Genomic DNA, 10,360 nt, shown 5'->3' on the forward strand with positions numbered 1-10,360 from the left:
ATAGGATCGGTGGAAAGCATGTTAGGAAAAGTTTGCCTTTTATATGAGGTATTAAAAGATGACATTTAAGAGTGTTGACTTGTGTTTCGTAGTTGAGTTCAAGAGAGAAATAAATACATAGATTCTCCTGTGTTTGGGAATATAGAGATGCCAGAGATTTGTACAGACAAGGGGGGGGGGTAACACTCTGCCTGTGTGCATAGACTTGGGACCGGCTGTGTGTGTGTGTGTGTGTGTGTGTGTGTGTGTGAGCCTTCTAGAAGACACAAAACAAACGCAAGGGGTCATTTAAATGCTTCTGGTTCAGCTTTGAGAATTCCAGTACAAAACAGTTGCATAGAGAATCAGCAACAAATAGCTTAAGATGTAAATAAGACACTCTAGGTTGATCATGATCCGCATTAACATTCAATGTTTCATCCGCCCTACCTCACTATGGCCCAGACACATATTTTCCACTTGCTGTTCTTCCTGAGGATTGAGAGAGCAAACCTTTCGCATATTTTCCCGAATTGGGGGTTCATTCGATGCATCTCCTTGCCACCGGCCTAGCTCTGCCTGCAGATGTGGGCTTATTATTTTTTATACACTGGCTTTCTCCTGTCAGGCAGCGTAGGGAAGAACCCAGCAAACATGGGATCTGTTGCTTGCAACCTTATTTTGGTTATTTAGCAGCACCTGCTGCTCCAGCTCCATTGAGAGCTTGCTAAGTTTCATTCAGAGTGCTTTCTCCTGGCTTTTCTCGACTCGGGGCTGGCCATTGCGCATCCTCTCCCCGGTGAACTCTGTTCATCTTTCAGACGGGGCCGTGCTTGCCATTCTGCTACGAGCTGGACGGGGTTCTCATCTGCTAGAGCGGGATTTCACAGTCACCAGGACATCGCCATGTGTCGCTGCAACACTCGGAGGGTACTCTGAACTGGGATCCGGCTCTGGCTGCTTTCCCTGCCAGGCCCCAAACTGGCTTGCGTACAATTTAGCCTGCATGTTCCACCGTGCTCTTCATTTACAGTAAGAGAAAAACCTCGGCTCGGGCGAGGAAGTCAAAGACCACGAGGCCATGGCAATAAGCATGAAGTTGATTTCACTTGGTTTCACAAAAGCCACTTCGGCCTTCCTGACTGATGTAACGACACCGGCAAATTGTCCTTGATTAAACTGTTATTATTCTCTTGCATTTATTTAGCTGTTTGCATACTCCTCGGGAAGATAAATGTGTTGGGGCAAAAGGAAAGATCCCATCCTTTCCCGATTGTACTACAGGTACATTTTTTTCCTCTCCTAACTCTGACCTTCTTGGGGCTCCTGTGATATCTCCCCAATATGTCCCATATTCCAGAACTTCCCAACAAAAAGAGTGGCCATTAGATACAAACAAGCAAAAAAAAAAAAAAAAAAAAAAAAAGCTTAGTTTTTTAGGGAAAAATTAGACAATATGCCATATACAGCTTTTGACTTTGGGAAAATTGTGGTTGGGTCTGGTAATTTCTACTTGCCAGGAGGGAATTTTAAATCAGATGCCCCAGCCTCCTACTCTAGGGATAGAAAGGCTTTCATTTGGGGGCCGAAGCTATAGTACTGGGTGCCGGGAACTGTGTGATTTGGAGGTTCATAGAAGGCACTGAGGAACCAGCTTATAAAAATGGAGGCTTTCTCTTTTTGTAGCAAATATACACCATTCTATTTCGGTATAGAGGAAATATGGACGGCCTCAACGATCGCTTTTCATGCACTATTTAGATTTTGAGCATCTCAGAAGTCCTTTTATGCCTTCTGCTCTCCTTGGGATGCTGGAGAGAATAAAGATTTCTCCTTCCCAAAACGCACGTTTCATGATAGGAACTGTCACCAAACTCAATAAACACCCGAAGCCCGCACACCTTCTCACTCATCCGCCCCCAAAAGAGACCCAAACCGCTTTGGGGTGGGGGTGGGGAGGGCTTGCTGCGTGTGTATGCGCTGGTGCGCCCGTGATATTAAGCAGCTAACAACGGCCTGAGAATTAAGTTACCACAATTAGGAATTAGAAGCAGGTGGCATAATAATGGTGCTTTTTTCATTTCATTTATTAGCAAAAAGAGAGAGAGAGGAGCTTCATTTATTTTCATCAGCGCCTCAGTAAAAGCATAGCAATTTGCAACACAAAAATCATTTCAAGTACCTCAGCCTCGTGCAAACCTCGCTTCCTTTTTTTTTTTTTTTTTGCTTTAAAAGGCTTTTAAAGTTCATCCCACCCACCCTCCCCCCATCCTGAAAGGGTGTTTGTCCGTGTGTCTTCCGTGCAGTGGTGAGTGCTGGTGGGGTCTGAGTTTCTCCTCCCAAGCAGTTTCGGGGTACAGTCTGGAGCCGAGGGGTGGGGTTTCGGGGTACGCTTTGGAGCCCCGCCCACCAACGCCCCCGCCTCCCCTTTGGTGCCACACGTGCTTGTCTCAGCCCTGCCAAGACTCCATGCAGAGGCAACTTCTCCCCCTGATAAAGAAAGTGCATGACTTCCCGACATCGGTTTGCAAGGGACCAGCGCCCCCGCCCCGCGCGGCCGGGCGCACCCCTCCGCCGGCCGCACCGGCTCCCTGCAGCCCTGCAGCCTGCAGCCTGCACCCCGGTGCGCGCGGGTCCCGCCCGCCGCTGCTCGTGCGGACGCGGCTCGGCGCGGCGACCCTTGCGCGCTCTCTAGCGTCGACATCTGGGATCGCCGCGGCCCGCCCGCCCCGTCGCGCGTCCCGGGAGGGGAGGCCGGGATGCAGGGATGCAGGGATGCGGGGATGCGGGGATGCGGGGATGCGGGGGATGCGGGGGATGCGGGGATGCGGGGATGCAGGGATGCGGGGGATGCAGGGATGCGGGGATGCAGAGATGCGGGGATGCGCGGGCGCCTGCAGGTAGCACGAGCTCCCCACCCGGCGGGGGCTCGGGGCCGGTGCTACGTGCAACTTTGGTGATTCCCTTCCACGGCCTCGGGGCTCTCGCTCGCCGTGCACCTGACATCCCCTTGGATGCACGAGTAGGCCCGGCCCGCCGCCCGCTTTCGGCCCGGCCCGCCGCCTGCGGTCGTCGGCTCCCCTTGGAGGTCGCAGCGTGCCTCGGGACCGGATCTCCCCGTGGGCCCCCGCTCTGCGCGACCCTCTCCTGACAGCCTGCACCCTGCGCTTCGGGGTCCCCGCGCCCTCCCCGAGCTCCCCCCACCTCCCGCCCCTGCTGCATCCCTGGGCGGGAGGAGGCGACGTGGGGAGAGGGCAGGTGCTCCTCCCTCCATGCGCCCCGACCCTCCCTCCGTCTCCACCGCCCGGATTCTCTTTTTCCCTCCGTGTCATTGAGTTTAGAGCAGCGAATCCTCATCCCCATTCTCTTTTCTTCCAATTTCCGCCTCGCAGCCTCTCCTGTCCTTTTTTCTCTTTTTTCCCCCTACAGTTTTCTTGCCGTTTCTGCCCTCTGGCCTCACTTTTTCTTTTCCTGCGTGACTGCCCCGCGCTCTCCCCTCCCCGCACCTTCTCAATCCCTGTGTCTTCACCTCCAACTTTCTATTTCTGATCATATTTCCTTTGTCCCGTTCCCCTATTGCCCCCCACCCCCTTCTCTGTCCTCTCTCTCTCTCTCTCTCTTTTTCCTGCTCCCCCCGGGGAATTTCACAAATAAATCACGGGCCTCCAGTTTAATCATCTCTAATGCAAGCCGACTTCCCCTTCCTCCGTCGCATGCGAATGAGCTGCGGTCCGAGCCTTGCAGACGAGCTGCGGTCGGCCTGCCTGGGTCAGGGGTGCCTCCGGGTCAGGGGTGCCTCCTGCAGCCTGTGCGTCTGCGACTTTGCTTTTTTGCTCTCGGGTTTTGTCTTTGCTTTACAAACACGGACCCATAGGAGTTCCTTTGGAATCCACTGCCCTCATTGGAGCAGTGGCATTAGGTGAGGGTGGAAATGTGGCACCACCCTGCACCCCCCCCCCCCAGGAAGGTTATCTCAGGAGCCAGCTGCCAGGGTGAGAATCAGGGGCAGGCTAGCAGAGTTTGCACTTTCCAGGAACATTCCTGCTCCTACGTGGAGATTTGGCAGCCTCTGAACCAGGCACACCTTTTCTAAACAAGGCATCCGGCTTCAGTCACCAGGAAACTTTTGGAGGGTTGTTGAGCCGTGAGAAAGGCATCAACCACTCCGCGACTGAAGGGAATCCCGATTCCAGCAATGAGTCAGGACCTTCATCCCCCAGGGGGGCACAGGAGTACAAAGAAGCTCAAGGCAGGTGAGAGGGGGGAGAAGAAGGAATGCACACTTAGCTTTGGGGAACATAAATCGATACAACCCTTTTGGAAAGAAATTTGGCAATCTGTATCAAGGACCTTTAAAATGCTCCTACCTTTTGATCCAGTAATTCCACTTCTGGGAATCTGGCCCAAAGAAATCATCTGAAATGTGGAAAGAGCTTTATGCCCAGAGATGTAAATTGAGCTGCCATTTATGAAAGAAAAATTGAAAATAGCCTGAGCACCCAACAGAAGTGGATGTTTAAGTGAACCGTGGTCGGTCCGCCGCCCGAAATTGATGCTGGTGTGGAAAGTCGTGTTTGTAGGAGTACGGTGACCTGGGAGACAGGGCGGTCAAATGTCGAGACAGAAGCACGAGTCAAAGCTGCATCGACAGCGTGATCACAATGCTGTTCAGCAAAGGAAAAGTCACACAGAGAAACCACGTTCACAGCCTGTATCTGTACGGTGCAGCTAGGTTGCTTTTTCCCCCCTTATTCTTCTTTTAATCTTTTTTTTTTAAAGATTATATATATTTATTCATGAGAGACAGAGAGAGAGAGAGAGAGAGAGAGAGAGAGAGAGAGGCAGAGACACAGACAGAGGGAGAAGCAGGCTCCATGCAGGGAGCCCGATGCAAGGCTCGATCCCAGGACTCCAGGATCACACCCTGGGCTGAAGGCGGCTCTAAACCGCTGAGCCACCCAGGGATCCCCCCCCCCCTTTATTCTTCTACTTCTCTTTTGCCTTCTGGTTTTCTGGAAGGAGCATGAATTTCCCTTTGGAATAGAATGGGAAAAGGGTTGATTGCCCTTTTCCTCCCCTTTTTCCGAAGTGGCTGTAAAAGTGACAAGGGCTAGCAGAAGAAAGTTCTAGATGACTGAGGGGAAGCGAGCCAGTTCTGGGTGAGCAGAGGCCATGACATAGAGAAAGCGGGGGGAGCTCAGTTTCTAGGATGATGCAGGGGTCAGGGACAGGGCATGGATGTTAGAGAAAAAAGGGGCCTGGGTTTGAATCCCACTCCACTCCCTGACCTGGGTGGTGCTGAGTCCCACTCAATGCTTGGTGCCACCTTAGCTGTTGAGTGTAGGATAGTTTTCTCCAACGGCTGACCCGCTGACCTGTGTGTGTCTGCACCTTATGTGCTCCATGGCCCTCACCATCCTCCCTTATGCTGATGGCTACCTAGGAGAGGAAGCTACTTCCCAGTTGGGGTTTTAACCAAAACCAGACCCTCGGTTGCCCAGCAACTGTGCATTCCTACAGTGTAGCCGAAGCTCTGGGCTCCGTGCACCAAAAATCAGCAATGTTTCTGGACAGGCATCTCCCAGAGCATGCTCTGTGGAACACTGTTCTGGAGATGGCCCCAAATGCTCGGTGCGTGCATTGAGCACCTGCTCTGTGCCAGGGCTACAAATCCCTCAAATATAGAGAGCAGACTCACCCTTGGCTTGGCTTTCTTTCCTTCCATCCGTTCTTCATTCCAGGCTGGTCCTTGGTAAGATTGAGAAGTCGGGGAAGTTTATCTTAGATGACCTTTCCCCTCCCATTTTGCAATTTCTCTTGCCTTGCCAAGAATTCACACTCTCCCTCCCTCCTACATGACAGCCCTGTCCGATAGAACATTCTGTGATGCTGGAAATGTGCTGTAGTCTGTGCTATCTGATACGGGAGCCGCTAGCCACATGTGACTACTGAGCACTTACAACGTGTCTAGTGCCACTGAGCAACCGAATTTTTAGTTTAATTCAATTTTAATTAATTTAAATTTAAATCAAATAGCTGCATATGGCCAGTGACTGCAGTATTGGACAGTGCCGCTCTATAAAAACCTGTCCTCAGTTCTGCCTCTGGTCTCCCTCAAACTCAAATCTATCTTTTATAACCAAATGGTATGAGCTCTTCCGGTCTCAGCTTGACACCACTTCAGCGGTGTGCAGGAGCTGGCTTGTCCCGGCCTACACCAGCCTGTCCCAGCTCTCGAGGGCTGTGGCTTCTTGTTAGTAGCTTGAGATCAGCTGTTGTGGGGGTCTTTATACCACGAACGGGAAAATGCTACAAGTCATGTCTGGTTTTTCCATGGAACCAGTCCAGTATTTTCCAACACACCCTTGAGTGACGGGATCATGACTTGCATGCTCCTAAGGGCAAGGGCCAACTTGAATTTTGTTCACTGGACACTTCACTGGTCTTTCACCAGGGCCTGGCTCTGTTGAGTATCTTCCCACCAGCTTCCCAGGGTCACATCGGGCCCATTGTCTGGGATCTGGGGCTTCCAAGGCTGACATCTCTCAGTGGACTGTCACATGTGTATTTTTTTTAAGACTTTATTTATTTATTCATGAGAGACACACAGAGAGAGGCAGAGACACAGGCAGAGGGAGAAGCAGGCTTCCTGTGGGGAGCACGATGCGGGACTCCATCCCAGCACCCAGGATCACTCCCTGAGCCAAAGGCAGATGCTCAACCACTAAGCCACCCAGGCATCCCCACATTTCATATTTTCATCTTTCTCCTCCATTAGATTCAGAACTTCCTTGAGGGCGGGTAGTTCCCATGGCCTGCTAGATGCTGAATCCCCAGGCCCCACTCCCTAGAGGGAGCTTGGTGAGTACTTGTCGGATTGATAAAAAGTCTTAGTGGAATGACCGTGGAGGCCCAGTTTGAGTCTTGCTCTGGCTCTTACCATCTGTGCGACGTTGACTATGTCCTCTCTCTGTGTCAGGGTCTTTGTGTGTTCCATGGGCACAATGACCTCTTTCCCGGCCACCCTACTGTGAGGGTCAGTAACATAGAAGGAATGCTTTGAAAGACCGTGCAAATAAATAACTTGCTTTTGAAAGTCCCGGGGCATTTTGAATTCTCTGTGCTCCTCTGCCTGCTTAGGTTTGGTGATCAAAGAGGACCAAAGGGGGTCTGTATTTTTCCACTGATTTAAATGAAATGGGGCCAGGCTGCAGCCCAAAGTGAGGGAAAAGATGTGCGCATTTGCAGCTAACCAGGCACTTTCCTAGAAGGAAAGGTTGCCACTGCTTTGGTCTCCCTACCCAGGGAAGGTAAGCCAGCGTGGCTTGGACCAAAGAGTATTCTTTCTGTCGACAGAGTTCCGTGAGGAGGGCGGTGTTGACGGCGAAGGCTGAACTCTTGGATGAGAAATGGTTTTCTTCTGACATTTAGGGAAGAACTTCTCTTTTCAAAGCCCACAAATATTTGTCAGTTATTTTTCTCTTTGAAAAATGTTTTGCTCAAATCTGCAATGCTAAAGACCGTCATGGGCATTTCAGCTTCTGTGGCCTGTGAAAGTTGACTGCTTACCAGGGCTGCTCCAAAGGGGTTAATTGCATGTAAGCATTGGAAAGTGATTATCTAATTAAACTTTGAAATGGAATGGTGAAAACCCTGGGTGACAGACTGTCTGTGGGAGGGTCCCCTGAGGTGCTCTCCATTTATTGCTAATCATCTTCCCTGCCCAGCCTGTGCCTGTTTCCAGTTAAGCCCAAGCTCAGACATCGCTCTCAGAGCTCTGGATTCACTCAGCTTTGTCAAACAGATCTCCCCACTCTGGGTTCCCTGCCCTGCCCACACTCTGCCGTCGGGCCTGGATATCCTGAACCTTCCATCGCTGGTCTTCAGCTCCCCGATTCCTATTTCATATCCAAAGCTTACGTCTCTGCTTAGAACCATGAAATCAAAGAAATCGGAAGTGTTCGGAGTTATTCTGGCTATTTCTGAACACTGCCTGGGAAATTTGGGTGCAAGCCCTTAGGACACCAGCCACCAAGCACACGTGTCGTGTCCCTCATCTTTAAATCTGCCGGATTTATTCAGTCCTGCAGACCGAGGGCCCCGGAAGGCGCTCGGCTGGATGCCTTGGTGACTCAGAAAAGCGAGCTCTGGAGCAGCTTGCAGGCGGGAGGGGAACTGGCTGCCTTAAGATAATCTTGTGACTTAGAGAACCAGCTCGTGGCTCCCCGGTCCTACCTTGGGATGCGGCTGTCTGCAGCACCGCCGTGCTACAGAGATAGGAATCTACAGAGATAGGAATCGAGGCTCTCGGGCTGCTTAGATGACTTCCCCAGGTCCCTCAAAGCCGGCTTGCCGGACATCGGGACCCACGTCTCTTTGGCCACTGCCCATGATAAGCAGCAGCCTGGGCGGGTACAGACCTTGAGAAGGAGGGGTTCATTTCCACTGGGGGCAAGGGGGAGAATGTCATAGAGGAGGTGGTGTCTGAGTACAGTTGTCACAGATGGGGCTCGATCCGCAAGAGGGGTCGCAGAAAAAGGCAACGGGCATCCGGTTTGGGATCAGCAAGCCGGCAGGAGTGACTTGAGACTTTGCACTTTGTTTTTATTTTTTTTATTTCTGAATGATCCCTTCATGCAGCAATGAACATTTATCGAGCACCTATCCCGTGCCGGACACTGGGGTTTAGGACTGGAACAGTCAAGGAGGCTGCACAGTGGCTGCGTTTGGAGCACAGGGGGATGCGCTCAGGTCTGAGGGTCAGGACGGTCACCACGGCTGACAACTGGGAGGAGAGGCTGGAGGTGGTGGGGTTAGAAGCTGGGAGACCTTGAAGAAACTTCTGTGACAGGTTAGGGAGAGATGGGGACCTGGCCTGGGGCCATGGGCGCCTGGATAAGGAGGAGGGGACAGATCTGAAAGCAGCTTAACTAAAATGCCTTTGTCTGCAATCAAGGCACTCGAGTGACTTCAATTCTCCTTTAGAACTGCCTCTGTGGAACAACACTTTAATATTTTGCCCTCAGCAAAGATTACACGACGGTATAAGAAGAGCCACCCAAGGAACATCATTGTATTTTTGTAAGATGACTATTGGGGACATCATTCATTACACTGCTCAATGCCACTTATGCAAATGTCCCCATGACAAATGCATCCTAGGGCACGGGGCCAAGAAAAATCGGTCCTCCTGACACACAGGCTGGGTCCCACCTCGAGACAAGAAGAACCCCACGGCCTGCCATCCTTCCCTCCGGACTCCAGGTGTCGGGAGCTGAGACGGCAGTCTGGGGCTTAATTTCTGTAGTGTCCCCTGCAATAGGGTCGCCCCTGCTCCATCCATTGTATTCTGTTCGAACTGTCAGCTGCCTTTTGGAAATGGAGGTGGAGAGAAAAGTGCAGTGATTAAAGCAGTCAGTAAGTGGTTTAATACACCTTCTGGCAGCATTAAATGGAGTTTGCATATGTTTCCCGAACACCATTTCCCAAACTCTGTTCCGTGGCATAAGAAGGTTCCAAAGGAAGGGCATAATTGCAGCTGCTGACATTTTTCATCTTCCATTTATTTTAAAGCAAAATGTTAGAAAAAGGCTAAGCTTATCAATAGAGCTGTTCTAATGATGAAACCAGAGAGGCTGGATGCTGAATGGCTCAAAGTGCGGGCTCTGGACCTGGATTCCTCAGGCACAACCTGAGCTGGGAATTTACTTGACCCCGTTCTTCTTCTTTCTTCTCCTTCTTCTCTCTCCTCCTCCTCCTCCTCCTCCTCCTCTCTTCTTCTTCTTCCTTCTTTTTAATGGTTTTATTTATTTATTTGATAGAGAGTGCATGAGCAGCGGGGAGCTGCAGAGGCAGAGGGAGAAGCAGACTCCCCACTGAGCAGAGAGCCTGACATGACGCTCGATCCTGGGACTCTAGGATCATGACCTGAGCCGAAGGCAGATGCTTAACTAACTGAGCCACCCAGGCGTCCCTACCGGACCTCATTTTGTCAATCAGTTCCTTTATCTGTAAAATGGCACCAGTGGTAGGATCTGCATCAGAGGATAGAACAGTGCCCGCCACGCAGTAAAACTTGGACTTGTGGTGGCTCTTCTTTCTCAGTGATCATCTACCTACCTTTGAGAAAGGGCCCTCCATCACCTGACCACACTGGGAAGTCCCGTGACAGACGGCCCGCGGGAAGCGTGATGTTCGGTAGCAGGTTGTACATTTGCCTCCCCGCTGCCAAGCTGCGTGTTTTCTATTTGACAATTGCTGGTCTTTGTTACGCATTTTATCTCATAATTTTAGCATTTATTGGTGCAATTATTCAATGTTTACTTTATATTAAGCATATGGATCACATTTTGATCATTTCTTACCACAATTAATTCAACTG

The 10,360-nt window shown here is 51.1% G+C and overlaps 1 long non-coding RNA gene across 1 annotated transcript in view; it reads left to right on the top strand.

Moving 5' to 3' along the window:
- Nucleotides 1-1,877, top strand: part of LOC112657694 (uncharacterized) — a 20,583-nt gene extending 18,706 nt beyond the window's left edge. Inside the window, exon 4 of the long non-coding RNA XR_003135231.3 lies at nt 801-1,877. This is a non-coding gene — a long non-coding RNA (uncharacterized LOC112657694). The remainder of the gene's footprint in view (nt 1-800) is intronic.
- Nucleotides 1,878-10,360: the final 8,483 nt, after the last annotated feature.

The sequence above is a fragment of the Canis lupus genome, chromosome 8, assembly GCF_003254725.2.
Source record: "Canis lupus dingo isolate Sandy chromosome 8, ASM325472v2, whole genome shotgun sequence".
In the NCBI taxonomy this organism is placed as follows: Eukaryota; Metazoa; Chordata; class Mammalia; order Carnivora; family Canidae; genus Canis; species Canis lupus.